This window comes from Typopeltis vanoorti, chromosome 17, assembly GCF_054136105.1.
Source record: "Typopeltis vanoorti isolate ZY-2024b chromosome 17, IOZ_Tvanoo_1.0, whole genome shotgun sequence".
NCBI classification, from domain to species: Eukaryota; Metazoa; Arthropoda; class Arachnida; order Uropygi; family Thelyphonidae; genus Typopeltis; species Typopeltis vanoorti.
In genome coordinates, this window is record NC_143565.1 from 53,147,681 (window position 1) to 53,159,889 (window position 12,209).

At 38.0% G+C, this 12,209-nt stretch overlaps 1 protein-coding gene across 1 annotated transcript in view; it reads left to right on the forward strand.

Moving 5' to 3' along the window:
• LOC150097392 (equilibrative nucleoside transporter 3-like) overlaps positions 1 to 12,209 on the forward strand; it is a 234,354-nt gene that overhangs the window by 91,253 nt on the left and 130,892 nt on the right. The window lies entirely within an intron of this gene.

Here is a 12,209-nt window from a genome sequence, read left to right on the forward strand (position 1 = left end):
TTAAACCTGAGCATGGGGGGCAGGCTAACATAAAAAATAGCAGCTTGCCGCTCTTGTCATTTTCGTTTCAGAAAACAAGGCAATCTCTTTGCCACATGGCCGTCGCAATAATAATAATAATGATGATAATAATAATAATGCCTTCGTGCTCTGGATTTTTGTTTCCAAGGTAGACTATTTCTTTTTCTTTTACACTATTTCTTATAGGACTACACCTCTGCATTTAGCATTATTTTTGAACATTGAAATAGAATATAGAATACTCCTTATGGGTGCTGTCCATCTGTCAGCCATGGGATTCATTTTTTGGAGACACCTCTTACAAATCCAATAGAAAATTCGTAACTTCATAAGCAAATCAGCAGGTTGCGTTTCCTTCTCCCTGCCCATGCGTTGAAGTAGTAGCCAGGAGTTGACAGCTCCAGCTGTCAACTCCTGGCTACCCACTTGCAATCGTTTAACTGCAACTGTTCAAGTCCGTGATGGCCATTGGCTCATCCAGGGAGGGGGGACAAGGCCTCCTCCAAAGAGAAAGGAAAAAACACTCGAAAAATTTCCAAAAGTATTTTCTTAATTAAATTTTTTTATTTTTATTTTATTTATGTTGTGTCTTCTGTTTCTATGCTACTTATGAATTAGCGATCACATAATGTGGGAATACCCTATAGCACTCGGGAATCCTGGCCGCTGTGAACGCAAAGCGAATGAAGTAGTGCTCGAGCGCTGCTTCGTTTGCTCGAGCCAGGCCAGAGGAGATCACGGGTATCATGTATTGGCAATCACTGCAGATGCTCACTCATAGCTCGTACGCAATGCGTAGTGTGCATTCTCAAATCGTCCACTCAACTCGTCACCCCCCTTCCAAGATTTAATCATTAGTGCTCGGCCCCGTCCAAGATTAAATCCTGAATGCGCCACTGGTGATGGCTGCCCAACTATCGTTAGTAGACGAGAAGGCCATTTATGACAAATAACTGTATTACTGTATACTTAACATATTTCACAAACTAAACAAATATCAGTAAAGTTATTACCAATATCGGATTTCAAAAAAAAAAAAAATCAGCTAACGCCTATTTGTTCCCGTATAGGGAGTAGGCGGGGCCGTTTACCCTATCTAACGTTTGGAGACTGGGTGGGCAGTTCAATCTCCACTGGTAGCCAATCAGAGAGATAGCTGGCCCAAGGCTATCACTGATTCATCGTACGCAGTGAAGAAGGTGGCAAGTTAGTGCCACCATCTCGTGGTCCCTAACCCTAACACAATATTTTTAATGTCTGAAAATAGTGTGGGTTCGACGGTCGATTTTCTTGAGTTTACAGGACGAAAACCCGAGTTTCCGGGAGAAAAAACCTGCTAGCCTGTGCCAGACATCGACTAACGCGGGAACCGGTCGAAAAAAGGCTTAGAAAAATTTCCTCTAGTCAGCGACTAGATTTGAACTACCAAATCTTTTCTTCGTGCGGCCAAGCACCGTAGAGTGCAAACGCCACTTCTACTGAGTTTATTTGTATCAACAACAGCAGCTGTGTACATTTAAAAATAAATATATATACAGCTATTTACAATTTGTACATAGGCTGCTAATTCTATTAGGCATTTTCATTTAGTCGTTACAATATACTTATGACACCTGTTTTACAATCACTGTTTAAATAAGATACAACATGTCACATGCTCAATTTCTATTTTCCTTATTGTCCTATTGAATTGTTTGAGCTGTTATTTTTATATATGTATATGTTACATAGTGATTTCAGTCTATTTATAAGTTCCATTATCAGATCAGTCTATTCACGTTTATATATATATATATATATATATTAGGATAACCAAGCAATTTTATATGCTTGGTCATTTTAGCTCCTAATCCCAAGTATGCAAACAATTAAGTTTGCGCCTGAAACAAAGTTCAAGTCTAAAGATGGTACAACACCAGGGCAACTCATTGTAAAGGTGGTTAAAGCTTTGATCACTATTCTTAGTATTTTCCCATAATGTGCTTTACATTATGGGAAAATACTAAGAATAGTGATCAAAGCTTTAACCACCTTTACAATGAGTTGCCCTGGTGTTGTACCATCTTTAGACTTGAACTTTGTTTCAGGCGCAAACTTAATTGTTTGCATACTTGGGATTAGGAGCTAAAATGACCAAGCATATAAAATTGCTTGGTTATCCTAATATACAATATACCCAAGTTAAAAATTTATTCCCATATATATATATATATATATATATATACATATATATACATATACACATATATATATACATATATATATATATATGTTAAGAATACCAAGCAATTTTTTAAACCTGGTTTTACTCCATTTCCCAAGTAAGCAAACAGACAAATAAGTCAAGTTTGCGCCTGCAAGTGATGCAAGTCTAGCTGATCCTACAGGTAGTGCAAGACCAAGGCAACTCGTGGTAAAGGTGGCATGAGCTCTGATCACTAATCTTTATATTTACCCTTAATGCCAAAACACATCTCCAAGAAGGAGATGCATGATGTTTTGTATTAAAGGCAAGAGGCCACTACCCAGACCGGTTTCGACCTTTATTGAGGTCTCATCAGTGGGAGCTAGGCAAGAAATACCAAGATTTAGTAATACAGAGCTCATAAGTATTTTACCAGAACAAGTTGCCATAAGGTGTTTTAACCTTATTAAATAAAAATCTCTACATCCACATACATATATATGTTAGCATTGACATTTTCCATATGTACAATTCGTTATACATATATCTTCATTCTATATCTTTGTTCACATATTTTGGATGATTATTTTATTAATTTAATTTAAATGCACATCTTATTCTTAAAATACATACATTGCTTATGTTTTTATTTACATTTATATATGCATATATTTTGGTAGTATCTCTATATATCATGCAGATTTTTTTGTGTGGGCACTCTTATTTTTACAAAAATGAATTCCATATTGCTTTAACATTATATTGTTTGCTTAACTTAACAGGTAAATCTGTAATTTCTTATATACATACTTATATATACATTCTTTTATATATATATATATATATATATATATATATATATACATTAATTTCTTATATACATTCTTATATATAAATGTTTTCTGAATTGCAGAATTAGTCACAGGTCTATAAATGGATAACATATCCCATTAACATTTTGGGTTATTATCATGTTATGAACTTATGTTATCTGCATTTCTTACAATTGACATTTCTACTGTCCTTGTGTCTGTATATACAAGAACATATACATATTTGTGATAATATATCTTAATCTACATATTTATTACTAGAATAGTAATGACTTATCTTAAGGAGTAATTTGCTATTTACATTTCCATTTTTTTTCCCCCTTACACAATTAGATATACATATATATAACATTCTTATCCCTTATATATAGGCGTACCTATATATTTTTATTAATATTTTTATTACTTTTTTAAAACTTTTATTTATTTATTTATTTTTAATTATTATTATTTATTTTTAATTTTTTTATTTTTATTTTTTATTAGATTTGATATCTTGTTGCCATTATTCCTCTCATTGTGGCCTACGTTAACAGCACCTTTGTCAAGGATTATGCTTTTTGTTCAGATAGTAGGTTATCATTATTGTTTACCACTAACTACGGGGGTTCCATTATCGGTATAAGTTTTATTTTTCCTTCTTCTTCTCCAATTAGGCCGAGTTTCCTCCATTGCTGTGTTGTTATGCTTTTGGTTTGTGTAGTGTTTATGATAATTTCCTTTAAATAATTGTTAATTTTTGCTAGTATGTCTGGTCTGGTGTCTCTTCCGTGTATTTTGTCACATCTGTGGGACCATATTGCATACATTGTTATTATTATGATTATTAGTTCTGTTTTTTTTTTTTTTTTTCATTTTTTGGTCTTCCAACCAAAATAATGTGTTTTCAGAGAATGGTTGTGTCTTATGTAGGAGTTTCTGTATGGTGTTCAATACTGTGGACTTTTTGCTACAGAACATCATAATATGATATATTGTTTCTGAGTTGGGACAGAAATGACACTTCGCTGGGCCTTGTAATGGGATTTTTTTTTGCTACACATCACATTTTTCTGGGGAGACAGGCATATGTAATTTATAGAAGAATATTTTGTATTTTGGTGATATTGAAAGTCGGAAAGCACCACATTTCAAAGGCATTATATGCTGTCTTACTCTTTTCTTGAATAAACAGGTCTCACTTTCATAAGTGAAAACTGGCCACACTAATGTTTTTACATTCCTTTTCTTTGTCTCGATACCCACAGAACGTCAGAACATCTTTATTTTTCCAGAAGGCATCTTTAGCTATGTCTGTTCTTATTTTTATTTCTTTATCTTGCTTTCCATCTTCAGTAAAGTAGGTGGCTAAATATTTGTATTCTGTTGTATGTTCAATTTTCATATTGTTTATTAATATTTCTGGCTCGGATCTGTTTTCTTTTGAGATTTTCATAAATTTGGTCTTTTTTACATTTATATATAATCCAAACTCTTTACTAAATAAATTTAGTTTAATCCTTTATCCAAGTGTAAGCAAACAAAGTTTGCACCTGAAAATATCTTCAGGACTGAGGTAAGGTGGTGCAACGCCAAGCAACTACGAGCAAAGGTGGACCAAGCTCTCATCACTCCTTGTCTCAGTATCTCCCATAATGCAAAGCACATCTCCTTGCACACATGTATACTGCTATGCATTAAGGGAAGGGCCACTACTCAGACCGGTTTCGACCTTTATTGAGGTGTATTTAAGTAAAGACCTCTCTAAAAATTAGACGATCCCGAAAGATCACCCAACTCACTGTGTGAGTTGGGTGATCTTTGTTGAGTGATCTTTCCACTCGGTGACAGGCTCACCCCGTCACCAAGAAGAACTTCTCAGTGTTGGCTCTACCCAGTGGCAGGCTCACCTCACCACCAGACAGAGCCATAATCTCAGCATTTGCCCTACTCAGAGACAGGCAAAAACCTACCCCAAGCAGAGCCTCTCATATATACCCCTCGTCAGTGGGAGGCAAACCCAAATGTGGAGATACTAAGGCAACAACAACGTTACTGGCTTGCTGGGTGAAGCATAAACTACTTTTTGTTTTCCCTTTTGTCTGTGTCAAGAAGCTTGATGGGGGGGGGTGAGCCTTATGCTTGCACTTTGTGAACTATGGAGTTAGCTCTGTTCTGCTGAGAGCCGGATTGCCTTAGGTCTTTTATGTTTGTAATAATGTTCACTATAACTGGAAGCTTGTCTGATTAATTAATTGGTTGGGATGAGAGTGTGCCTTGCTGAAAAACTTTTCTGCATAGTCATGAAGGAGAGAATGGATGTCTGGGGATTTGGTTTCTCTGTGGATCTGCGTGTTTCTGATGAACCATGGGGCGTCCAGTATCATCCTCAGGCACTTGTTTTGTATCATCTGTAGTTTCAGGATGTTAGATTTGGATGTGTGACACCACGCTGGGGATGCATATGTGATTACTGGTTGTATTACCATCAGATATAGTAACAGCTTGTTGCGTGTATCCAATTTGCTGTTGCGGTTGATCAAGGGATAGAGTTGGGCTATGGTTCTGGATGTCTTTGTGCCTATGAGCTTGATGTGGCTGTTGAAATTCAGCTTCTTGTCCAGCTGTACTCCAAGGTATTTGGTTTCTGTCTGCCATGGTATCTTTTTACCGAGGAGTTGGATGTCATCTTGGATGAAGGCTTTGCGTCTGGTGAATAGTATAGCTGAGCTTTTGACGGGGTTTACTTGTATCCTCCAGTCCGAGAACCATTTCTCTAGCTTTGCGATGGTGTCCTGGAGATGACTGATCGCCAGGTGTGGGCAGAGAGATCTTGTCATTATGGCTGTGTCGTCTGCATAAAGGGCTGTGATGGTAGTCCTCAGGTTTTGTGGAATGTTGGCCAGGTAGATTGTGAAAATTAAAGGAGCCAACAGGGATTCCCTGTGGTACTCCTGCCCTGATTTGGCACCTATTTGAGATGGTGCTATTTATTTTTATCTACATGGATCTGTCAGTGAGGTATGATTTTATTAGATGTGTAAGGTTTGTTGGAATGTTGGCCTGTATGAGTTTGTAGAGTAATCCTTGATGCCATACCTTGTCAAAGGCCTTGGCAATATCCAGAAAGACTGCAGCTGTGTGAAGATTCCAGTTGTTTCCTCGAGTGATGTGCTCCACTAGTCGGTGTATTTGTTGCACTGTGCTGTGTACACAGCGGAAGCCAAATTGTTCATTTGGAATTATTCCTAATTGGTCTGATTTTTCTTGTAGTCTTGAGAGGATGATTTTTTTCAGCAATCTTTCCTAGGCTTATCGGACAGTAGCTTTGCAAGAGTTGTGGATTGTTTTCTGGCTTTTTTTTATTGGTATGATGTCGGCTGTTTTTTATGCAGTGGGGAAGTGTTGTATCCTCAGTATTGCATTGGTTATGTTAACCAGGTGCACGATAGCCTTTCGAGGAAGTAGTTTGATGATTCTGTTTGTAATTCCATCTGGACTTGGAGCTTTTTTGTTGTTTAGCTGTTTTATGATGTTGGTTATTTCCATTGGAGTAGTGGGAGTGATGCTGTCAGGTTTGTCTGTGGTCTGTCTTAAGGTACGCTTGACCTGCTGGTGAACTTTATATATGTGGGTGATGTTTATGTTGTCATATGATGGGCTGCATTGTTTTTCTAGGTTTTCTGCTATTGCGTCTGCTTTTTCTGTATCAGTATGTGCAGTTCCATGTGCAGTTTGCATGGGGGGGGGGAAGAGGATTGTGTTTGGTGCGCAGGATCTTCAGAAATTTCCATACTGTGTGATCTTCTGGGTTGAGTGATGACAGTTTATTGTCCCAATCCTGATTCCTGTGGATTTGAAGTGTTTTCTGACTTGGTTGTTCAAGTTGTTCAGTGTTTTCTTGTCCTGTGGGGCTCTTGTGTTGTGGTATCTTTTCCTTGCTTTGTTTTTTGTTCTGATGAGGTCCATGATGTTTTCTGGGAGCTGTCTGGTTGGGTGGTTGGTTGTGGTTTTGGTGACTGCTTCTAGTGCTTTTTTCATTTGGTTTATTAGATTGCTTACTGCTTCATCTATTTCTTCTTTTTTATGGATGATGGGTACAGGGCCAATGTATTTTGGTAGGATTTTGGCTAGCTTATCCCATAATCTGAAGGTGTGCTGGGGGGGCCAGTTGGTCTTGTGCGACAAGTTTGATCAAGATTGGGTTGTGGTCAGATGATAGTTCATTGATCGTCTCTAGTTGGTATTGATAACTGATGTTTCTAAGGATAGCTATGTCAAGTACATCTGATCTGCCATGAGGGCTGTAATGAGTGTGCTCAGTGGGTCCTACTATCACAACTGAGTTAAGTGTTGAATAGTTGTGTAGATGCGTTCACTTCTGTTGTTGGTGGTGCTGAACCAGGCTGTGTGCTTGGCGTTTAAATCTCTTGCTATGATGGTGGGATCTATGGTGCCAAGGACAGCATCCAGGTCTGCTGTCAGTAAAGGGTTGCTTGGTGAGTTGTAGGCAGCATATATCTTGAGGCTTCCTGCATTGCTTGTGTGGACTTCCAGGTTGGATATGGCATTGTGGTGGAGGTATGGTTTGATATAGATGGCAGTGCCCCCCCCCCCTCTGGTGCTGAGTCTATCAGTTTGGTACATTGTGTACCTCTCACTTTTGGGTTGTTAGAGGGTCTCAGGTGGGTCTCATTGATTAGTATTATATCAGGGTTTTATCTGAGTGCAAATTCCTGTAGTTCTAGTGTTTTGTTGGAGAAGCCGTTGGCATTCCAGGCTGCAATTAGAAGCGAGTTAGGTTTTACTTTTGTTTTATTCATTGTTGAGTGCTGTCAGTATGGAATGGGTTCCTTGCAGGAATCTCTTTGTGGAAGATGGCCATGGGTTTGTTCTGCTGAATTCCTGCAGCACAGTGACTAGCAAGGCAGTCAGTATTGCTGTAATGTTGGAGCCTATTTGATTGCTCTGTATTGTGTCCTTTTGGCAGGTTGCTTCTGCATAGGTCTTGGTGGGAGGTTGAGCCCTTCCCTGACTTTTGTGGATAGGGTTTTGTTTGTTTGAAGAACTGGTCAGCTGAGATGCTTTGAGCGATCCAGATTGGGGGAGGTTGGACAGGTCATGTAGTTCCTTGATTTCTGGGGTGGTGGTTGCATCCTTTGTAGTTTGCTGGGTGGGGACCTCCACAGTTGGCACATTTGGCTGGTGTGGTTCTTGGTTTTGTGCATGTAATAGTTTGATATTTCTCACCACACTTCAGGTATCTGAACTCAGCTTTGCATAGTTTTGGGCATGGCCAAACTTTTGGCAACGATGGCATTACGCTGCTGATGCCCTTTTCCTGAGTGGTTCTGTTGTTATCTTTAGTCCACAGACCGTGGTTATATCGTAAATTCGTCTTTACATGTTCTGAATCTCGACTAATACTAATGGCATCGGTCATTTATCGGATCTGAACATATGGCTGACTTTGATTGGTGTTAGGCCCTGCTGGGTAAGGTCTGCCACGATCTCCTCAGAGGTAATGCCTTCAGTGACACCTTGGAGTACAACCTTGAGATTTCTTTCGCTGCTTAGTGCGAAGGTGTAGTATGGTAGTTTGTTGTTGTCCATAATTTTTGTTATCCCTCTGTAGTTGGTTGAATTTTTACTCCTTCATCGGTGTTTCTGGCCCAGGAGTAGTCAATGTTATGTTTTCTCAGGTTTCGAGCAACTATGGTCCATTTTTCTTTTTCACTGAGAATTACTGGGGGGACATTTTCCTTTTTTTCCAGCACTGTTTGTGAGGGTGTTTTGTTTCCCATATGATCATCCTCGGTTCTACGTCTTTTACTCTTGTGTTCTTCTGTGAGGTCTGTCTGACTGGTTCTCAGGTAGGGAGACAGTCGTATTGTTGATCTCTTCAACTTCGTCCTCAATATCTTCGGGTTTGTCAGGTTGTGTGTACAGGTTTAGGAAACTTGGCCATTCCGTATCGAATTTTTTAAGTAATAATTTAAATAGGTTTGGTGCTTGATCTTTATTTAGATGCTGTAGAAGATCATTAAAGTTATCCATGTCTGTTCTGTTCATTGATAAGTCTAGTAGGTGGCAATTAGGTTGGTCGATTGGTAGAGCCTCTGCTACTAATGGCTCAGTTAAGTAAGTTTGAGTGCAGTTAGTAGTTGGAAGGGTCACAATTGTTTGATGCTGTTGGCACACTCTCCCTCGATGAGTCTTTGGACTTCCTGGAGGTGTGAAATAATAATAATAATAATAATAATTAGCGAATTGCATATGAGAGCAAGTAGAAATCCCGCAGGTCTAAAGACCTGCCAACAGAAATTCTGTAGAGGATATCTCAGCTGCAAAGGACTGCCAGCAATATCGATCGAATAGCTAAATGCACGAAGCAATAGCAATTAATTATATTTCTCAAAATGAAGAACGCCTACCTCTATATATCATTCGGAAATCCAAAAATATCACACTAATCAAAACACGAGACTGATACACGAGCCGCCATTTTGCAATACTAAGGCAGAAGCAATAGGAGAGGTCATATTTACTTATACAAGCTGCCAACAGGTGTACCACCTTATTATTGAATTACTCTGGATTTAGAGAAAGATGTTGGAAGTTTATTTTGCACTTGGTTAGACTATAATAAATTTACTTTAATCCTTTATCCAAGTGTAAGCAAACAAAGTTTGCACCTGAAAATATCTCCAGGACTGAGGTAAGGTGGTGCAACACCAGGCATCTCTGAGCAAAGTGTTGCACCGCCTTACCTGTCCTGAAGATATTTTCAGGTGCAAACTTTGTTTGCTCACTTGGATAAAGGATTAAACTAAATTTATTATAGTCTAACCAAGTGCAAAATAAACTTCCAACAAACTTTTTACGTTCTTCAATTAATAGCTACAGTTATTTGATTGATTTGTTTCTGTTTTATGCTATTAGAATGGTATCATCAGCATATCTATGATTGTTGTATTTTATACCACTGATATTAATTCCTGTTTTTTGTTTTTCAATCTTTTTCATCACTGTCTCACTATAGATATTAAATAGATTTGGTGAAAGGATACAACCTTGTCTAACTCCTCTTTTTATTTTCACTACAGAAGCCTCGGAGTTAAGTAGCTGCATTTTCTGTGTGATGTAAATCATTTTTATAATCTTAAGTACATGATCTTCTATGTCTAATTTATATGTCTAATTTATTCAATATCTAATATATTGAACATTTTATTATGTTTTACCTGGTCAGAGGCCTTCTGAAAGTCTATGAAGCATATGTAAATGTTCTTATTTCTTTCAAGTGATCTTTCTATTAGTATTTTTCAGTGGCGAATGCTGGTCTTGAAATTCATGCTTGCTCTTGTTATCATTCATGGAGTGAGAGGTGTGATTGAAGTCTGATTAGCAGAATAATGAATTACTGACCATTTAAAACTATATATTTAGAAATTTATGTACATTTAATCATACAAATACAACATTTATTTTACAAATGATATTCTATCTTTTTCAATTTAGCTACTTGAATATGAATTCTACCCTACGGTTTTTCTTTATGAACTGGTCAATAACATCGTCATAAAAAGTTGGTTGTAACTTAATTTTCCCAAGCAACACTCACACTTGTAAAGGCTGGCTGAAGCTCACTGGCTAGAGCTACGTTGACTGCGTATGGCCCTGTGTTTAAGCAACAGAGTAAGACTACGTGAAATGGTTATGCGCTCGCATGAAATCACAGTGCTGCTGCAAGGACCTGGAAGCTCCTACAACCAAACAAGCCAAGGTAGCTTTGACTAGATGAGCAAGCATCAGCCTTTTATACACAACGCAAAGCTCAGTTATCGCCGTGCAAGCTTAAGACGTATTCTGTCTACAAAAATAAAAGCCTGAATGGAATGCTTATAAATGCATGCATTTATTAACAAATAAATATTACTTCTTTCTCAGTTAATGAGTTTGCGCAGCAAGCATAGCAAGTATGGAGAATTCACCCCTGGTATTTTTAGTTCCAGGATAGCATTAATGGTTCCCATTCCTCTTCTGAAGCCTTTCTGTTGTTCACTCAATTCACTGATTAAGTATGGCTTAGTAATTTATTAACTTTTTATAATACTGTGACAACTGACTTTAAGTGATACTGCTGAATTTTGCTAAGGTACTCCATGGAATACTCTTACATAAATAAGAACAAATGGGGTTGTATATGAGAATGGTTCATGAAAAAATACCAAAAAGTAGTGTATGAAGGAGCAGATTCCAGGACAAAGCAAGTGATGAGTGGTATGCTGCAAGACTGTGCATGGACCATTATTGTTTAATTTGTACATAAATGATATTGAAAATGACTCAAAGGGAGATATTCAGTTGTTTGCTGATGATGAAAAATTCGGTAGCGCAATAATTAATCAAGCTGATGTAGAGAGCTTGCAGAATGATTTAAATCTGGCAGTTTGGGCAAAAGATAATGGATGCCATTTCAATGTGGAAAAAGTGTAAAGTTATGCATTTTGGGATTAAAATATTAAAAAATTTGGGATTAAAAACTGTGATTGATGAAGTTAGGACTTGGAGGTGGGGATAAAAAGTTGAAGTTCAGAAGGCATCAGTGGTGCACCCAGGGAGGGCGGCAAGGGGCCCTGGCCTCCCAAAAAGAAAAAAGGAAAAAACACTAGAAAATTTTCCAAAAATCTTTTCCTAATTAAAATTCTTTTTTTTTATTTATGTTGCATCTTCTATTTCTATACTACTTATGAATTAGCGGCCACATAAGGTGGGAATACTGTATAGCTCTCGGGAATCATGGCCATTGTGAACGCGAGGCGAACGAAGTAGTGCTCTTGAGGACCGAGCACTACTTCATTTGCCCGAGACGGGCCAGAGGAGATCATGGGTATCATGTATTGGCGATCACTGCAGATGCTCAGTCATAGGTCATATGCAATGTAGTGTGCATTCTCTAAATCGTCTACTCAACTTGTCCCCCCAAGATTAAATATCTTTTGTGCTCAGCCCCCTCCAAGATTAAATCCTGAGTGTGCTACTGGAAGGCATATTGCTAAGGTGTCCAAGATAGCTCATAGGATTATTTGGTTATTGAAGAACAAACTAACATGCAGAGATAAAGAGGTTGTTATTCCTCTTTATAAGGTATTGATACATCCGCATCTGGATTACTGTGCTCAGGTCTG